Raw genomic sequence first — 10111 nt, forward strand, 5'->3', positions numbered from 1 at the left:
GTGTCCCACAACTCCTTGGCACACACAGCGTCACTATGGATATCAAATAAAGCATCAGACATATCTTTCAGAATGTGACCTTTGCAGATGTAATCATCCTTGTCCCACTTCTGTCTCCTCCTTATCTCTTTAATTTTCTCAACTGCACCTTCCTCAACCTCCGGTGCTCTTGGAGTGGTCAGCACGTATGCTGCCTTCAAAGTAGTCAGCATGAAGTGCATCTTCTTCTTCCAACGCCTGAAGTCGACGTCTTCGACCTTCTCCAGCTTTGCAAACTTCGTGATCATCTCGTGGATTGAGTCTCCTATCTCCAGAAACAGGAAATATCAGTTCGATTGTTGGAAGAAATAGGGTTTATGTTGGAGATCTAGATACCACTTGGATCGTGTGAACACTTTCCGAACTGATATTTTTACCCTATGCTTGGGTTGCAAGAAATTCAGCCTATGATAATCCAAGAGGAAACTTACGATTCTAGGAACAGAAGTCATAAGCCAAATTGCTAGAAGATTCGGTGATCTTTTGAAGAAGAAGAGAGCTAATAATTTTCATGTGTCTCTTCTCTAAGAGAAGAGTCGTTTATATAATAAACGAGATTAGGGTTTCATTAGGGTTGGCCATCATGGATTGCTTTAGAAACAAGTCAGGAAATCCAAAATTAAATGACGATTTAAGGTTTCCAAAACTAACGAGTTTCGTTAGTTTTACCATAATCACCAGCCAGGGGAGCTGCCCCTTGGACCCCGCTAGGGGCGCTGCTCCTAGACCCCGACAAAGGGGCGCTGCCCCTTTGGAAACCCCGAACCCCCGACTTATCGTCGAACCGACTTCTAATTCGATCTTATACATGCGCGCACTCTGCACAAACCTGTACATATATTAGAGTAAAAATTATGAACCCCTTAGCTCACATGTTAGTTCCAATTACATAAAATAACACGGTGACACTAAAATCACCAAACTTCGACCCTTTAAGGAAAAATCAATCCTTCGACACTCAGATGCCCAAACTTTGATATCCAAATGCTCAAACTTCGACACTCAACTCCTTCGACCTCAAACTCTCTACCTTTAATCACCATCAAACATCCATTACTATCGAGCCATCATCGAATGCCATTGAACCATTATTGAACAACCACCATCAAAGTTTATTTTTCGGCAATGTCGATGCACCATGGAACCATTGTCGAAAAGCCACTAAACCACCATCTGTTTCAATACTTTGATAGCTATAATACCGAATTCATCACAACCTTAGCACTTAAAATCGAAAACTAGAACACCAATTTGACCATTTCTTATTGACTTTGACAACCACACATAATTTTTGGTCAGAACCATTCAATGTACCACTTAATACACTTGTAAGATAGCTTGGTATATCGAATATCTGATAATCATCATCTCAGATACTTTTGACCATGAATCACCATCGAAACCTCAACATCTAACCATCAATTATCTTCAACCCAGAAATTCACAAGCTCCGACTTTTATCTTTGACTTTTCATTTTGCTTCATTTGACTACCAAATCTGATTATCCTTGAATCAAAGGCATTGGCCATCAATTAGTGAGTATTGATACCGTTCCAAACACATCGAAACTATAGTCACAAATGCATCTGAACATCGATGCCACCATAAAATTTTCTTGTAAAAACTTCGATACCCATATGATCTCCATCAATTCTTCAATGAAACACCACACATAGAGCTTCGATAGCCTTGACATGCAAATCAATTTCAAATTTTCAATAAACACCAAATCAATCTCCTTGAAATCGATTTTCAGATCAAATATACTGATCCAACAATTATCATAGTGTTATTCATCTGTTCTTAAACGTTCATTAGCAAGAATATACAACACAATCTTCGATCATTCAAATAGTCAGTAAACCTTAATATCTCCATGAATGGTGAGAAAGCGGAATCGAAATCAATCAGTGAAATTGAGAGTATAATCGAATGTAATCCGATTTAAAACATAGCTCAATCAATTTGAATTTAACAATAAAGAACATTGATTGAAATCGGTAATATTCAAGAAAATCAAAGCTACGATAATGATGAACGCATATTGAATCGTGAACTAACGATTTCTGATTAAGCAAGAGAAGATTGACATACAAAGATGAAGTAATGCGATAACAATGCAAGAACACATCTCTTTTCTCGATTCAAGGAGGTACAAATTGAGAAGAACGAGAATTGAGCAAACGATGTGAACAAGCTAGGATCCGGGTCAACAAATACAAATTCATATGACTCGAAAATTAGAATGGATCAATGAATAGTAATATATTAACAAAATGAATCAAAATTGGGCTAAATCAAGAGTAATAGGGCTTTGAACATGGATCAATTGAAAAGTAAATAGTAACAGATTATGTTTTGGGCTCTTGAATGCATAAAATCGGATAAAAATGATTTAAATTCGGTTTGGGCTAAATAAATGAAATAAAATTGATTGGATCAACAAATGTGGCATGAAAAGAAATATATCCAATCGGAAATCGTGATAAGCAAGAATTTCAAAGAAAGACATACACGATTTAGAAGATTAAGAAATCTTAGAACTTTGCTACATGCAAGGGGCATTATATTAGAAGATTTAAATTATACTTTACATATATAATAAACATTTTAGTTTTTATTGTATTAAAAAAGTAATGTAATATCAAGAATAAAAGATGATGGTCATGATGCCTATTATTTATTATATTTTAATTATATTAAAATATTAAATTAAAAATATACAATATTTTTTATAATCGCTATTCTTCAGGTTAAATTTGAAGTATAAATGGATAAAGAGAAGTTTACAAGTTATTTCATTTATTCCATTTGACCAAGTCGAGTAAGATTTTATTTTCTTTATTATTTATCATATGATACTTAACGAGAGAACATACCAATTGCTTAGCTTGGAATGATTGGTGTCATGGTTGTCATTTATTCTATCTCCCACATCAGCACCACCTAGCACCACCTAAACGTCCTTTTATTTTTACAATATTTTTATTAATTATTGTCATAGGCAAAGATCGGGCACTATGACATGTCACATTTATTTTATAAAATTATTTTAACAACTTAATTTAATAAAAACTTAGAATTTTATTAGGTGAAATAAAAATAAATAGTAAGAAATTATAAACATAAAAACTTAAAAATACAAAAACTAAATAATTAAAATGTTGGTGGGCAGCTTCACGTTCTCTTTGTATATATTTTCATGATTTCGGACACCAACTTCCGACTTCGTCATTGCTTAAAATGTCGAACGTTCTCTTCAATCCTTTAGCAACCTCATCGTCATTCCTCTATGTCCTTATGAAGATGGCATGTTCTCATTTAAGCTAAAGAGAAAACAATTTCTAATTCGAATATATTTTGTAATGACAATCAATAAAACTCAATAACAAGCAATTCTAAATGTAGGTTTATCTTCCAGAATCGATTTTCTTGCATGACCAACTTTATCTGGCATTGTCCAAAGGGATATCATGTGTCTATACGAAAGTATTAGTGAACTGAAGCCTAACGAAAAATTTAAAGGCAATAAAATCTATACATCAAATGTGGCGTATAAAGAAGTGATGCACGGTTACTAATTTACAATCAATCATGTGTTCGTACACATTTGTAAACAAACCTAACTCTTTTTTCTTACTGATTTCGTATTTGCTATCATGACTCTTATTAATAAATGTTTTGATGTAGTAAACTACTTGTGCAAAAGAACTAATCGTCTTTAGAAACTAATTTCTGAAAAAATTATTTGTACCTGTCGCTTTGCCAAACGGCTAATATATATATATATATATATATATATATATATATATATATATATATATATATATATAGAGAGAGAGAGAGAGAGAGAGAGAGAGATGAATGATCATTTCAGAACTTAAAGTTTCCCGAAAACCCGAGAACTAAAAGTAGAGCATTAGATCTAAATTTTTAATGGTCTAGATGAAAGATAACAATTTTGTAATCACCAACAATTTTAATTGTATCTTAGACTTTTTTAAAATATCATAGGGGCATATTGGACACTATAATTAAAACTTTCTTAATAATTATTTTTATTAATTAAATTTTGAAAGCTTTCTATGTCGTTATTCTTATTGTCTCTCTATTTCTTTCTCTCTCTCTCTCTCTCTCTAACACACACACTCATGTCTTCATTGCTTCGCTTTCTAGATCACCATCCTTAGCCTTCCCGATCGCTGCCCTCAGCCTTCCAGATTGTCGCCTTCTGCCTTCCTGATCGTCGTCGTTCTCTTCAACACACCTCCATGATTTCCGTTTTGAATGTCGAATGCTGCAACTCACTGTGAAATTCCATATCCTTATAGTTAAATTTTGATTTCATTTACATATAATTGTTTTTTTTTTGTGATTTTAGTGTTTGTGGAGGCATCGAGAGGATTTGTGGAACAGGAAGAGTGGTGACAACAGTGTTCTTCTGTAACCCTAAATCGATCGGGACATGCCCCAACGCAACTCAGGTTCGGATTCACTTAAACGGAGTAAGTTTAGATTGAATTTAGCTTTCACTCATTCTCTTTCATTCAGATTCTCCAAAAGCTCATTTATAGATCCATCATTTGGGATGCAAAAACTAAGGAAATTAACATTCAATGAATTTCGTTCTCGATGATCTCCAGTCTGTTTTGTAATACTCCAAACAATTAGTTTTATTTGTTACTCTTTTGTACGTGACAACTATAAACTTTTGAAATTTGAATGAGTTTCTCATAAACCATTTTCTAATAATCATGACTTCATTGTGTTTGATTTTATTCTATTCTTTGAGAATGTATATAAGTTTTTTCTCAACTTAATCAACATTCTAGATTATATTTATGCTTACAACAGTAGTTTAAGTTAAGTAGTTTCAATATGATCATATAAGTATAATACAAATGATTTGATTGCAAGTGTATGCCATGATATTTTAGATGTTGTTTGCTTCTGTGAATTTGAATGGAATGGAATTTAATTGCTTAAGTAAGGTTTTTAAGATCGACATTTTGGTTTATTTTAGTTTTTTGATAAATATTTAGGCAGTTAGGCAATTATAAGTGATGAAGGGAAGGAGAAAAACAGGGGCACTACATATTAATTGGTTGATGCTTTATGGATTGCACAACATCATGATGAAGTTAGTGCTACTGCACAACATATGGCTAGATGAAAGATTCATAATGGTTGGGGATAGATCAAAAGGAGGTGAAAACTAGTTAGTATTTTATCAAAACTTTATCTTTTAAGTGTATTTATTGTATAAAATTGGTAGATTTGTCGTGTCGAAGACATAGTTGTGAACGACATATTTAAGGGATGTCAAAGAGAAAATCACATCTTCATATCAGGAGCTTCTGGAACAAAGGCAGCTGTAATTAGAGGTGCATTAAGAGCTGAAAGACCAAAGTTGCTTACTGTAATCTTACCTGAAAGTTTGAAAAAGCAACTTGCCGAAAGCCAAGAGTTACTTTGAAAATTAAGATTTTAGTTTTCACTTTTATTCATGCAAATTTACTTTTTTACCCTTGCTAAAGTAGATGTGTTACTTTTTGACGTTTCTTTCAGGTGATGCATGTGATTGAAAAACCCAATAATGATTCTCTCCCATTGATTGAAGCCAGTAGGTTTGCAATATCTTAAAAAAATAAGCTTTTTTATTATCATTTTTTCACATATTTAGCTTATTTATCTTATTATAATTTTTATTTTGATTTGCTGTAGGTTGTGTAGCATGGATATAATATCTTAGGAATAGGCTTCGACTTCTGATTGAAGTTCTATGTGCACTTACTCCACCGATGATTCACTCATTGATTCTGTCGGTTTCCCTATGCCTTTACAAAGTCGGAGCCTATGCCTGGAAGGTAAATTTATTCTTCACCCTGAAATGTAACCGTTTACACACATACAAAAAAATATTTATCTCACTACTCAATTCGTTAGAATTCAAGTTGGTTAGATATTTATATGTGAATGTTATGTGGTATATTCACATGTTAATATTGAATTAGGATTGATATGTAAATATACCATGATATATCAATATATGAATATAATATGACATATTCACATGTAAATCACAAGTGAATCACATATGAATTACATGTGATTCACATGTAAATAATATATGAATCACATGTAATTCACATGCAAATCACAAGTGAATCACATATGAATCACATATATTCACATGTCAATCACATATGAATTACATGTTATTCACATGTAAATCACAGGTGAGTCACATATAAATTACGTATATATGCACAAATGTATTTTATGTGAGTGTTTTTTGTTAATTATTTGAATTACATGTTATTCACATGTAAATCACAAGTGAATCACATAAGAATTACATTTATATGTACATATGCATTTTGTGTGAGGCTTCTTCGTTAATTATTTTTTTAAAAATTTTATTGTGAATTTCACATCTGAATCTTAAAATATACAATCACATATTAATATCACATTATATAATCATTTGTGAGTCTTATATGATATAATCACATGTGAATCTTACATGATATATACATATGCATTTTTATGAGTGTTCCTGCATTAATCATTTTTTTTTATATTTTTTGTAGATTTGGAATAATTTGTGGAAAATATTGAAGAGATGAAAAGTGATAAATTAAAGAAAATATTGAAATCTTGACACGAAGACATGAAAGCGTTTTGAAGTTTTGTTGTATTTTTTGTTTTTTTTATATTTTATTTTATATCGAATAAAGTACTTGAACGATTGTGTTTATAGATTAGTAAATAAAAATAAGTTTTTTATTTTTATCTTTTTAGTTTTTTTTATGATTTACTTACGAATATTATAGTATAAGAAATATGCATATATAAAGTTGAAAAAAAATATGCATATATGCCACTAAAACTTTGATTGTTTGGTTAAAAAATTAGAGTTTTTTTTTTTTAATATTCCATTTTTTTACTATTTTTAAAATTCACTGTTTTTAAAAAAATTGCAGTTTTTAAAAAGAATCATTTTTTTTTAAATTCGTGTTTACTAAAAAAATTAAAAAATATGTATTTTGTAAAATAATCAAAAACTATTTAAAAAAAATCTGAAAATATGATTTATTATGTTAATTTTTAGACAATTTTATTAATACTTTGTCTTACACAAATACACATTAAATGAGATGGGTAAGATGACGATAATGCCCTTAAGAAGTTAATTTCGATCTAACGCTCCACCTTTACTTCTCGGGTTCTCGGAAAACTTTGAGTTTTCAACGGATTTCACATATATATATATATATATATATATATATATATATATATATATATATATATATATATATATATATATATATATATATATATATATATATATATATATATATATATATATATATATAGGGGACGGTTCACTTGAGATTAAAAAAAAGTAGAGATCTTCAGATTCAACATCAGCCACATATTTCTTATTTGCCGCTCTAACGCTCCAACATACTAGCAACAGCGGAGTATGCCTAATCATAAATGATTATATGACAGAGATGTAAAATCATATATGATTATACATGTTTATATATATATATATATATATATATATATATATATATATATACCTAATCATAAATGATTATACATATATGTCTATTCACAGACTGAGTAATCATATATGATTATGACAGTTGGTGGCAGAAGAGGTGGTGGTGACGGAGGTGGTGGCGGTGTAAGTAACGGAGGTGGCAGTAGTGGGGTCGGCTGGTGTCAGAGGTGGTGGTAGTGGTGGCGGCAGTGGCGGTTGTGGTGGCAGAGGAAAAAAGAGCGGGTGACACTATATAATCATTTATGATTATAACAAGCCTACCATGCCGGTACGCTGGAGGGTTAGAGCGGCAGATGTAAAATATGTGGCTGAGGTTGAATCTCAAGATCTCTATTTTATTTTTAATCTCAACCGAACCTATATATATATATATATATATATATATATATATATATATATATATAACATTATTTTATACGAAAACCTTTTAAGCTTGAGGTTAGTTCGTGTTCCTCACACATAGAATTTTTTTTGGCGTGTCTGGATTTCTTTTTATTCTTCTTGTCCGCGTGGGGTTGACAATTTTCAATAGAAGAACATCTGCTCTTCATCTTGAGGAAGAAACCTTTCGTCTTCTTGTTGACAAAAAGGACACATGTGCTCCACTAAGTAACCCACCTACTCCGGTTTCCGTACCACCGCTTCATTACTCTCTTTTCCGTCTCCCTTGTATAAGCTCTCCCATTTCATCATTTTCTCCCATGTTCCTCTTTCTCTCTATGAAACATCTCAAAAATACTAGCCAAAAATTTTGTTTTCAAAATCATTTAACAAACATAATATCATCGTCATAGTATAAAATCTTAAAACATGTATCTCAAAGTCTCATAAAATCTGTCATCATATCACAATCTCATATAACATATCAGAGTAAACTCCCAGGCTGAAGAAGGTGGTGTGTGTCATGCGATCATCCCAAGCTCTTCCCTTTGCTACCGGAAGAACCTGAAACCAAAACTAAAACTGTAAGCACGAAGCTTAGTGAGCTCCCCCAAACTACCACATACCATACATAGCCCATATCACAAATAACATAACTCTGGGACTACTCCCAACTGCATCGGGACGAATCCCGACATCGACTTACTCGACATCGAACTCCTGTCCGGCATCGGGCTCACCCCGGCATCGGGCTTTCCCCGACATCGGGCTTATCCCGGCACATACACAACATAACATATATCATAAACACAGACAATCTGCATCGGGATCGCCCCGACATCGGACCGAAGCCCGGAACACCTAATCATAACATGTAAACTAGCATACATCGGGCTTACCCCGGAACACATGACACATAACACATAAACATGCATGAATCACAAAGACATCAGGCATACATAACTACTTCTCGGGACCGCCCCGGCATCGGACCGAAGTCCGGAACATATATCTGCATCGGGCTAACCCCGACATCGCGCTCACCCCGACATGCTCTACTACTTAAACGGTCCGACATTGTGGCCGTAGACCCGTTCCTACTGGAAGGAAACTCACCTCGTGTAACTGGCTGCTGAACACTGAGCGGAAAGATATCTGGCTGCTGCTCCGGCGACTCTCCGGCTATAAATTCCACAATGAAACTTTGTCAGAAACTAATAGCTATCCTTAGGGTGAAATGACCCTTTTACCCCTGGCTAAAGTCCACATCATAGTCAAAGTCAAAGTCAACTTCCCAGTTGACCAGAACCGCCGAGTTGGCTCGACAACTCGCCGAGTCCCAATCTTCTCAATTACCCCCAACCAGACTCTACTCGCCGAGTTTAGCAAAAACTCGACGAGTTCACCCTCAATCATAACATCGAGACAAAATCTTCATCTGAATCGCCGACTTCTTACTGAACTCGTCGAGTTTATCTTCATCTTATGAACGTGTCAAGTCTGTGACTCACCGAGTTGTATGAACAACTCGCCGAGTCCGTCTTCATGAGTTGGGAGATGGCCTTGGACTCGCCGAGTACGTTCCCCCACTTGTATTAGACTTCGTCCTCGAAGTCTGCTGCATCTGGAAACAATTCCGGGTAGTGCTCTCTCATCTCCTCCTCGGGCTCCCATGTCCATTCCGAGCCCTTGCGGTACTGCCACTGCACCTTCACTAACTCTACTCTCTTGTTCCTCAGCTCTTTCACCTTGCGATCTAGAATCGCCACTGGTCTCTCGATATAGTTCAGGCTATCGTCAACTTGAATGTCCTCCAGGGGCACTACTGCTGAATCATCCACCAAGCACTTCTGTAACTGAGAAACATGGAACGTGATGTGGATCTGACTGAGCTCTACTGGAAGATCTAACCGATAGGCAACCCGACCCACCCGGGCCAAAACCCTAAATGGACCAATGAACCTGGGGCCTAGCTTGCCCCGCTTCCGAAATCTGATAACACCCTTCCAGGGTGACACCTTCAGGAGGACCATATCGCCCACCTAAAACTCCAAGTCCGAACGCCGCTTGTCGGCGTAACTCTTCTGCCGGCTCTGAGCAGCTTGGAGTCTACT

General features: G+C 34.5%; 1 long non-coding RNA gene across 5 annotated transcripts; it reads left to right on the top strand.

Moving 5' to 3' along the window:
• The first annotated feature begins 4194 nt into the window (after nucleotides 1-4194).
• LOC145156467 (uncharacterized) lies at nucleotides 4195-6768 on the top strand. 5 transcript variants are annotated; one of them, XR_013736726.1, is made up of 5 exons: nucleotides 4195-4545; nucleotides 5083-5424; nucleotides 5609-5667; nucleotides 5765-5907; nucleotides 6634-6768. It is a non-coding gene; the product is annotated as an uncharacterized LOC145156467 (long non-coding RNA). The 5 variants fall into 5 exon arrangements; XR_013736723.1 differs by having other exon boundaries at nucleotides 4195-4349; nucleotides 4422-4545; nucleotides 5083-5667; XR_013736722.1 differs by having other exon boundaries at nucleotides 5083-5667.
• The last annotated feature ends 3343 nt before the right edge of the window (nucleotides 6769-10111 follow it).

This window comes from Lactuca virosa, chromosome 2, assembly GCF_052849685.1.
Source record: "Lactuca virosa cultivar CGN04683 chromosome 2, Lactuca_virosa_CGN04683_v6, whole genome shotgun sequence".
Taxonomy (NCBI): domain Eukaryota; kingdom Viridiplantae; phylum Streptophyta; class Magnoliopsida; order Asterales; family Asteraceae; genus Lactuca; species Lactuca virosa.